This window comes from Amblyomma mixtum, chromosome 1, assembly GCF_055824585.1.
Source record: "Amblyomma mixtum isolate Tamu chromosome 1, ASM5582458v1, whole genome shotgun sequence".
NCBI lineage: Eukaryota > Metazoa > Arthropoda > Arachnida > Ixodida > Ixodidae > Amblyomma > Amblyomma mixtum.
The window spans coordinates 247,950,425-247,961,136 of NC_143012.1; positions in this window are offsets into that span (position 1 = coordinate 247,950,425).

Here is a 10,712-nt window from a genome sequence, read left to right on the forward strand (position 1 = left end):
CCATCCGGTATACATGCGTTCGGTGCGAGCTACTGCCACTTGAACGCCACGCGCAGAAACGGGAACGTCTTCTTCCTTTTTTCCATGTTGTCCCCACTTTCCCCAGCTTTCCCGTCACTCTGCTACTACCGTTCACCGTCGGGTTCGTTACGCGAAGAGAGACGCGCGCACGAAATACAGGCACGGGGAAGAACGGAGCGACGCACCTTCGCCTTCTCTCCTTCACCGTCGCAAAACTAATTACGTTGTTAGTTAATTATTTCTGCTGCGTCGACGCCGCCGCGAGCCCTGTCGCAACGTGGCAAAGAGATAGGAAGAGAGAGAGAGCGCGGAGAAAGGAGATTATTTTTGTTTTTGGTCGTCCACCGCTTGGCGTCATCGGCGTTTTCGTTCCCTTTCGTTAGCGCGAGCCGCGGAAAACAGTTCCGGCGGCGGCGACGACGCAGGACGAATAATAGCGGTAATCATAATAGCGCCGTTGCTTTTTTCTGCCGAGTGCTGGCGCGAAGTATCCTCCGTCGATGCTCGCGCGTTGTGCCATTGCTCGCCAGTGACGAAAAGAGAAACGATTTGATGCCATTTTGTGTACTCGCGCATATCCATCTATATGAAGCTGCTGGGCATGAGGACAACGCGAGCGCTGTGATCGCCACCGTCGGCTAAAGAGGGAAAACAAGTAAAGCGTGTTCGCAAGCGGCGCGTATATAGGGCGCCTTGGGCGTGGGCGGCTCGGTATTTTTAATTCCCAATTATTGGGACAAAGCAAGAAGTAAGAATGGCGTTAGAGAGATTGGAGAGAGGGATGTAAGAGGCTGCTCCTGGGTGAAGTGGCTTTGGCGGAGGGTGGAGGACATGGGGGGAGAGTGATGGGGGATGTAAGAAGAGAGGTTTGCAGAAGTGGAAAGGGCGGAGGGGGGGGGGGGGGGGGTCGTGCGCGCGTCGCACAAAAGGAAACAGAGAGTCTTCCGCCGTAAAGAAATCCCTTTGTTTTGCGCGCGCCACCGAGACGGCGGCCGCAGCAACGCGAGGAGCATCTCGCCCCTGCTCGCCCGCGTGTATACTATGTGGGAGTTCGTAAGCGTGCCGCAGTGTGTGTGTGTATCGAATCATCGACGAGGTAGAAAACAATGGGGGAAAATTAAGAGGATCTGTCCGCTCTCCCCCTCGGCCTTTTGTGTTTGTCGGTGTTCCGCCGCCGGGGCGGCTTCATTAAAATCTCCGGGTGTCACTTTCAGCTGCCGAGTGGCGAGGGTGACAATGGAGCCGTTTTCGGAAGCTCCAGCGCGAGCGCCCGCGCACTCGCGTTGTCTCGGAATTCTTCTTGTTCTTATTGTTCCCCTGCCGCTGCTGGTTCTGTTGCTGCTGCTGCTGGGTTGGTGGCGAGCCAAGGCTCGCATTGTCGCCGGCCGATCGTGTTTATCGCGAGCTCCCCGGGTGAGTCCTAGCTGTTGCTCAGAGCGTCGAGCCTGAGCGCTTCTCTCGCCCTCTTCCCTCTCCCCCCTTCCCCACCACTGTATGCGCAGCCGTATATATAAGTGCGCACCACAGGGATGAGAGTCATCTGCTGCGGAAGATGCCGTCAGGGTGTGTGTGTTTGTGTGTTTATGCTTCTATGCGTGTGTAAACTTAGAGAGCGAGTAGGGAGGGTTGGGGGGAAGGAACCTTCGCTGCCGTCGTCGCGTGAAACGCTGATTAAACGCAGTAATTAGCTGTTTGACTTTCCGGGAGTTTTGCGCTCTTTTCTGCAGGTTCCGTATATACAGTCTCCGGGTGCTGAGAAACGCCTCCCCGCGGCCGCGTTGTGTGCTCCTCGCGGTCCTTTGAAATCTTTCTCTCTGTGCACCGTCTTTCATCGGTGCTCGATTTTTAACCGCCTATATATGGGATATCCGGTGAGTCTATTTCATTTTTTTTTTGTTGGTTTGTGAGTTAAAGTACGCGGAATACAGGGGAGTGTAGCTGAGGCTGCGAGACCCGAAGAAGGGAGGCGTTCTGTTAAACAGTAACGTTAGGTGATGTTAGCATGGAATAAAGAAAATATGTGGCATCGAAGTTTCGTGCGAGCACCGGAGCCTTGTAGCGGCATTGGGCAACATTCTAGTAGTGTCTAGCACTGACATCGCACAGTGCACGTTAAAGATCCCCAGGTGGTGTAAATTATTCCGGAGCCCTCCTCTATGGTACCTGTTTCTTCCTTTCTTTTCTCACTCTCTCCTTTACCCCTTCCCTTACGGCGCGGCTCAGGTGTCCACCAAGATGTGAGCCAGTTACTGCGCCATTTCGTTTCCTCAAAAACCAAACCAGTTTCCGACGACGACATGCACAGCAGGTACCAGGAGAGGCCACCCCTCCATCCCTTCCAACGCGCCATTTGCTCGTACGGCATAACTGGCAGACCCTCATATGGCGCCAGTTTTCTCGGCTTTCGTATCAAAACTGTGACGCCTCACTCGCCGTTTCGGGGGCTAGACGACGGCAGTTGCGACGCCATGTTTCTGGGGCATCTCTCGGCCTCAACACCGTAGTAACTACAATCTCAAACTACATAGAAGCCCTTGCGAGTGGCTACGATCATTCGACATAAACCTGGTCGCTTCTTGATCCACAAAATGGTAAAGCCGCGTGCCGGCGGTCTTGAGTAAAAACAGACAAACATTAAAACCCTTCGCAGCAACATTCACACAGAAAAAAAAAAAACGCGAAAGCGAGGGGTAAGCTGTTGGTTAAGGGCGAAAGGGTAAACTCTTGATATGCGGCAAAGAAAGAAGAAGAGTGAAATAGAAAGTGTTGTAGTTCGTCTAGACACAGTCTTAGAAAAGGGACGTTTACATTATTCGCTCTCGCCAATACCTTCGCAAGAACTCTGCTGAAACTGCTCCGTTCAGTTCAAGTGCACAAGTGCGAGCTAGGTGTAGTACAACTGTCCGACATGTTCTGCTTTCGTAAGAAACCTACCCGTCAGCAGAAGACAGCATCGGACATTTAAAAAAAAATTATTAAATTCTTATGAAAGTTGCAGTTTGCTATATTATAATGCTATCTTAAAGTTAAAAAATAACAGATAACGTTATACGTTGTATTATAAACCTTAGTTTTACATTCGGAGTAAGTATTGTGCTAATGGTATGTTATAAATGTTGGGTTAATGTCAAAAAGTAACAAAGGATGCTATATGTTAGATCGTGAACGTTAGCGCGGCGTTCAAACGCAATATTGTTTTACTAATGTGTTCTAAATATTGTAGTTCTTAGATCGCAACTATAAAACATTACAAATATATTTCAAGAACGGCGCTCCAGAACTTTCCCATTGTTCTTTGCATTGAAGATGTTCTTTAACTAGCAGTAGTTTGCAGTTAATCTCACACTGTGCCTGCCATAGATTGCATGTAAAGCGCCATTCTTCATCATCATCGTCAGCCTGACTACGCCCACTGCAGGACAAAGGCCTCTCCCATATCACTCGAATTCACCCTGTCCTGTGCCAGCCGCGGCCACCTTATCCCGGAAAACTTCATAATCTCATCCACCCACCGAACTTTCTGCCTCCCCCTGATACGCTTGCTTTATCTTGGAGTCCACTCCGTTACCATGTCTTGCCTTCGCATTACATGCCCTGCCCAAGCCCATTTCTTCTTCATGATTTGACCTCTCCTCCTTTCCTCTCGCTAATACTCCTGTCTCTCTCTCTCCATTATTTCGACTATACGATGTCATTAACTCGCGTTTGTTCCCTGACCCACTCTGCTCTGTTCCTGTCTCCTTACGTTACAACAATAAGTTTCCTTTCCATAGTTCGTTGCGTTCTCCTCATTATAAGTTCAACCCCTTTCGTTTGCCTCTACGTTTCTGCCCGATATGTGAGTACCGGTAGGGATACAGCTGTTATATACTTTTCTCTACAGCCCCATTATTTTGTTAGTAAACGTCGCTTTTATTACCAATTCATCACTATCATTCATGAGAAACTCTTCAACAATGGCTATAAAAATTTCTTGTCTTCATGGTATCCGTTAGGAGATGAGTTCTACGTATTGTTTTTGGTGTACTGCAGAATTAAAGTGTCGCCCTCTATGTCGGCCCTTGCAAAGCATTGATTGAGTCGCGTACCTTTGCAACTGGCAGACGTGCATGCTCTTACAAGGTTACATAATCCTTTTAGAAAAAGTCGCAATTTTTTGTTTAAATGTCTAGTTAAGGTTAGGATTACTTTATTCCAGTGTTCATTTTTAACATTCCAAAAGCCTTTAGAAAAAAATACACTAAGAACAATATATCAACGTTTGACCCAAACAAAAAAGTAACATTGTTGTAAGGTTTCGGTGCCACCTCGGTCGAGCTCCTTTCGCCCACGCTGTGGCGCTGTTGCAATACCCCTGTTGCTCCGGAGCCTTGCAAAGGCGAGAGCAATGCGACCTTGCGGACAGAATAGGAGGAGCCGCCCTATAGCAGTGGTCGGTGACTATCTTCATACTTCACACGTACCGCTTATTTCCTCGCTATAAATCACCTGCAACCTGTATACGCATTAATCATCTAGACACAATTTTTTGTGCATGTTGCTGCCCTCCAAGTTTTGCTCCAAGGTTATTTTGCAGCGATCTTCATTATGTGCTCAACAAATATCCGGCTGGACTTCCTTCTTCACCAATTTTGCTACTTTGTGATTTCAACCCGCCAAAAATAAACAGGTCGGTTGAATTTCCCTGAACTCTGGATTCGTCATCCGACGCTACTGGCTTTATAAAATTATGCGTAGATTTAAACTTTCCTCCGCTAATTACCCAGCCAACCCGTAACACACCTACTTGTGGTAATATTATTGATCTTGTTCTAACTGCGCTTCCTGAACTAGTTGAGTCATTGTCATTTCTGCCGGGCCTTGTAAATTGGCGGAGGGGGGTGGGGGAGGGGGATTAACGTCCCGAGGTGACATATGAACTACGAGGGACGCCGTAGTGAAGGGCTCAGGAGGCCATTTGGACCGCCTTAGGTTCTTTAACGTGCGCTGCCATCGCACACCAGTCTGGCGCCTGTTTGCGTTTCGCCTCCATCGAAACGCGACCGCCGCCACCGGGACTGAACCCGGGTCCTACAGGTCAGTGGCTGAGCGAGTAATGATAACAATGCTACTTGATCAAGGTAGTACAATAAACACTGCAACCATCGTAGCCCAATTGCTTTTCCTCTGGCGAGAAACGTTTCTAACAGTAAAGTACCTGACGCGCACTCGACAGTTCCCGTGCATCATTTTGCGACATTTTAGCGCTCCTCGGATAAAGCTGCCTTTCCCGCGCATGTCCGTAAACGAAGACTGGGCGGCAGGGGAGGCGGCGGTTCACGGAAAGAGATGCGATCGCGGATCCCAGTACTCGGAAAGTGCAACTCTGAATGACTTCCACAGTCTCTTTCCTCGCCATGCCGGCTTCATTTACGAGGCCAATAATTCGATTCGCAAAGCGGAGGCAGACAAAGTGTGAGAGAGAGAGAGAGAGAGAGAGAGAGAGAGAGAGAGAGACAGTTTCCCACGGGCAAGCGCGAATCCCGAGGCGTGTCGGCGAGTTCTTCGATTCTCCCTAAGCCGGGCTAATTGTTGCCCCCCTGCTCCCCCCCCCCCCCCCCTCCCCCCTAGCCACGTTAATCCCATCGGCGCTCGACTCAAAAGAGCCGCCGACAGACGTCAGTCTGAATCGGGATCATCGCTCCGGCGCGGCCCACGCGAACGGGAGACAGTCGCAATTACAACGACGACTCCTCCCAATTGGATTTCCTCTCATAGCGGCCGACGTTTCCCCCATTCCCCTCCTCGCTACCCTACGCAGCCAGTTCCCGCTCCGGTTTAACGCGAAGAGAGACGACAAGGAGTGAGACTGCCTCTCCCCAGCGCCTCCTCTGTCGTAGCGCGTGGGCATTATACATGCGAGCAGACGATAACCGAGTGCGCGCGCTAGTGCTCGCGGAGGGTTAGTTTATTCGAGTTGCGACAGAGGGCGCCAGAGAGCAATGCAATTAGCAACGAGTCGGCAAGAGGCTACCTGAGCGCCCTCTGGCCGCGATCTGCGCGTGCAGCGACGAACAAACAAGTCGACGGCGGCGTTGAATACACAACCCTTTGATCTCGAGGCGCTCGAGTTTCGCATCGGTGTTTCCCCCGCCTGCTTGTCCCTTCTTTTTCTTAATTCTGGTCCGGAGTTTCCGCAGAGGAGAGCGACGCTTTCTCTTCTGGTCTTAACTGTTGTTCCGCGGTATAGCGTTGATTAAATGCGTGCCGAGGGCCACGAGCTTTGTTGGTGGAACTGTGTCTCTTGCGGGTCTACCTTAGTTTTCGAGGATACTCAAACGCAGCGGTGGAGAACGGAACTGACTTCGTAGCCTCAGAGGCACGTATGACATTTTTCTTGTTTTGCACTTCGCCTGTCGTCGATGTAATAAAGTGAATTGAGGCGTAAGTCAGCCTTGCCGCAATACCTAGAGCGTGCCGAGGGAGACTTTTGTCACGTAGAAACAATTTGGAAACTTTCAAGTCCCGAAAAAAGGGTTTCGACTACAGCGATGTCTTGCTCCTATTCCGAGGCGGCTAGTACGCGCTTCGCTGCTGAAAATAGCTGCCGCGGTAAAGTGGCACCCTTGAGAGGTTTGATGAGAAGCGTACTGTAGTCTAGTCTATTCTGTAGGCTGTTCTATAATCATGTGCAGCCTGCAGAATGATGTGATCCCTTTGAGGAGGAAAACTTGCTGCCGGCATAAATTATTGCATCCACGCATTTTAACAAGACTTGTGTCTCTCCTACCGGTAGTTTTTGCTAGCTTAGTAGCCAAAAGTTGTCCTAGGCTTAACGCTTGCCAAGTACGTTTTAATATGAAGCCTAAAGCCACATTCTAGCAAAAGGCGTACTGAAGTATAAGCGGTGTTTTTTAACTTCAACGAAAAAGAAGCGAAAGATTTAGAGTCTCTCTCGACGTCGAGATTAGATATGAGCACGAAATGCAATGCAAAACAATCATAGTGCATTCCAGAATGGAATATAGATGGCGATGACCGAACTTGGGTATCAGCCAGGTCCCCTTGTTGCTGTTCGTGCCACGATAATTTTCGAAAATGTCTCGGAAATTTACGGATTCAATTTCACAGTTGATTTCGCCACCGTTTCGGGACGATGCTCATTTACGTTTGCTAAGAATGGGATTTAAATGTGTTTTATTCTTAAAAGTCACGCGTTGAGAAAAGTAAAGAAATGGTTCCAAGCCTTCGGTTAGCGCGCTGAACGAAATAATGTCCGGTTTTCGTCTTTCTATCATTTTCAACAGCGATGATACGGCACTTAGAACTTTTGTAATCTTACACATGAACACTTCAACATGCCAGCAGCGTCTTTACTCTTCATACGCTTTCATGTCGCACTCTTCTGTTGTACTGAATTGCCCGTTTCTGCCATTAGTTGCGCTGTCTGCGTACGTTAGTCATGAAATGACAAACATCTCGACGACAGAGTTCAACTAAAAGGAGAAAATAACCTGGTCTGGTTTTGCAACACATTGTAAAGTCGAACATGCGTGCTCGGAGGATAATTCTAATTGACCTCTACTTCTTTCAAGTGGTCGCAGCATATGCCTCTAAGCAGACGTGACGACTGGTATGACGTGCGATATATGGTCGACGAAAGTTGGCGTAATTTCTGGTATACTGTACACAGGACTCAATTTTTGCTGAAAAGAAAAAAATGTTTACTAGATCGTTCGCACCTGGTACATAGCCCGAAGGAGCCAGGTGAGCAAGCAGCACATAAAAATGTACTTATGCACACGCACAGCGCAACTATTACAAAAACTCGTAATACGAATAAGCTTTGCTAATTTCGTGCCACATTGGGCGACATGAACACGAGAGCGTTCAGGTTTCCGTTCTTAACAAAAAGTACGAAGACACTTTTGAAATTCTAAAGTGTGCTTGGCTAAAGCCTTGTGGTCAACCCACTGCCGCTTCGGAGCCATGCGCCTCTCTCACTCGACTGCAATGGGACGTCTGGCGAAGGAGCGGCGGTGCTGCTGCCACCGCCGACGCGCGCGCGCTCGTTCTACCGCTGCTGTCTGACGTCATGGTTGCTATGCACAGCTGCGCCCCCCATCGGCGCGCCGGTTGCTAGGGAGGGGAGGAGGTTGCGCCACTGCGCGGAGGAGAGGCCACAGTTGGCACGATTCCAGCGCACGGACGGACACCGCGAGCATGGACGGTCACCGCGAGCATGAGCCATTAAAGGCTTTCGCCTTAAAATGTGGCATCGTCTGTGGCGTTGTGTACGGAAAAGCTGGTGACCCCGCCTGTGCCACGTGGTCTTACGACGTCATCACAACCTACACAACGTGGCAGATGCCAGTTCGCTCACGGGATGGTGAAAAAGCTGCCCACCGTGGCAGGTGACAGTTAAATTTATGATTGGTGGCGAGAGGTTGCTAGGGAAGAGCTGCCTGGGTCTCACAAACCCCACCGGTTGCTGTGTTTGAAATAGCCACCGGCCGGAGCAGTGGCTCATCGCTTAACCGCTGCACCAGTGCGCCAGGAGGGGTATGAGGACTCCCAGGTATCTATGAATGTAAAGTAGAGAGTGACCAATTCTGCATATATGGGAATTAACCCATTACGCTATCACGCCATACTCTTAAGGCGGAAATGCTTATATCGTACGCACCTACAGATGGTTTGCGAATCTCAAAATTTTAGCTTTTGAACAACTATGATGGTCCGCGGACTATATACCACATATTACGGTGCTTGCCTATCTTCTCTTTCACAAATCAAAGCTTATCATCAGTTCTGAGCGCTGACATTGTCACCATCGTCTACATTTCAAGGGCCGTAATTTTTCTTTTTTAAGCGTCTGAGAGAAATCCACGTAGTGCAATACGGTTACTTGTGATTGGATCAAAAATATTTCTCTGCTAGAAAAAAAAAAGATGAAAGCCTGGCGTCCCACCAGGCTCCACTTTACTCCTCAGCCGTCCTTATAAAGATTATAACGTTTACGTCATCGACATGTAAGTATTTCATGTATCGCTGATCAGCCACGATTTCCAATGACAAAATTTCCCGCATTGTTGTTCGAATGATTTTTGTTATTCAAGTAAGCCTTAAACAACCGTTTTTGGCTCAACTGCCGTTAAGGGTCGGTGAGAGTCAAGGCATGCGAAGATTCCAGAGTTCAAATAAAAGAACTGAAGCTTTATTACCGTGAGCCTCGTGTACTCTAACAAATCCGAAACAATAGCTCAGCTAAAACGAGGATTTGGTTCGGTATTTGCTTAACCTGCTACCTACAAACACAGGCCTGTATGTTTACTGGAAGAGAGGTGCCATATTGGTAATTAAGCTACCATGTTGAGTAAGCGCAGCTCGGCCAAAGAGCGCCGAGGCTACCCCCCCCCCCCCTTTTTTTTTCTGCACAAGGCGGGGTGCAAAGACCCATTTTTTCCCAAGAATTTCATTCGAGAGAAAGTCCAGCCCCTTGGGGGAAAGCTTGCACCCATTAGAAAACCGGTGAGCATTCGAAGGCACTGGGGATCGAACCACGCAGCGCCCACATATGAGGATAATGCTTAAACCACAAGGCGAAGACCACGGTAAAAAATTTCATCGTTCATCGACACACGACTGTCTCGATGAGATTATACCTGAAATTCTGAAGTACTGCACTATGTAAACTGACTTTCAGCTATGTGTTACATTCTGAGTATGTATACATACACTCTAAACACGAATACGCCTATATGAGAGCAAAGAGGGAGTAAGCTGTCCACTAGTGCACTCCCTTTTTTAAACGGTGAGTGCTAGAGGACAGCTTTACTCCATTTTTTACTCCTTTCTGTTCATAGTGTATAGTTCAGACGTCAACAGAAGAGAATATATATGAGTGCACCAAGTACGCCCTCAAAGTAAGGTGACTATTTTACACGACTACAGCGTTATTTAGGTTGTGCATAAAAAAAAAATGAAGTCGCAGGTAAAAGGCATTAAAAAAACTACAACGGCTAAACTACTGTTTAAACTAGCAACTTAGGGAAAAGCTGTCCCCACGGCGACGTTTCAGCTGCTGTTCGACTTTGTGAGCACGCTGTTAATCCGTTCTCCTTAGTCTTATTCTTGTTCACCTGTGGCTCTGGGGACGGGTCTCTGAAGGACATCGCGGTTGAGCTCCCTGTAACAACTATTTTCTGCAAGAGTAATCGTCTAATCGTTGCGTGTCGTACGTACTGATGCACACGCTTCTCCAGTAGTGCCTATTTCACGGGAGAATTGCGATTGCACTAAGGAGAAACGTGCTTTGCTGTTTCAGATTCATAGCTGAGTCAGTAATAACTGGATGAGCACACCTTGATTTTATGACTAACGTGCCGCCAAGGCATAGGCACGGTGTAATCCATAAAAGGCCTCTGGGGAGCTGTAATTGTGCGCGCTCGTTCAGTTGTTCTGCATAAGGCTTTGAACAGAAGAAATACCTAACTAGCGCAGTTCAGGTCATCGTAGGAGAGAAGCGAAACAGCCTTAGGAGCTTACGTGATGTAGGGGATTTTTCCGTATTGAATCTCTAGAAAAGAACGAGCCAGGTTGCTCTGGAATTAAGACCATTCGGATCAGCAGCACGAGCTACGTCGTTTTATTGACAAACTACGAGGAAACAGATGCAACGACTTGCCGTTCCTTCTGGCGCATACAGCGAG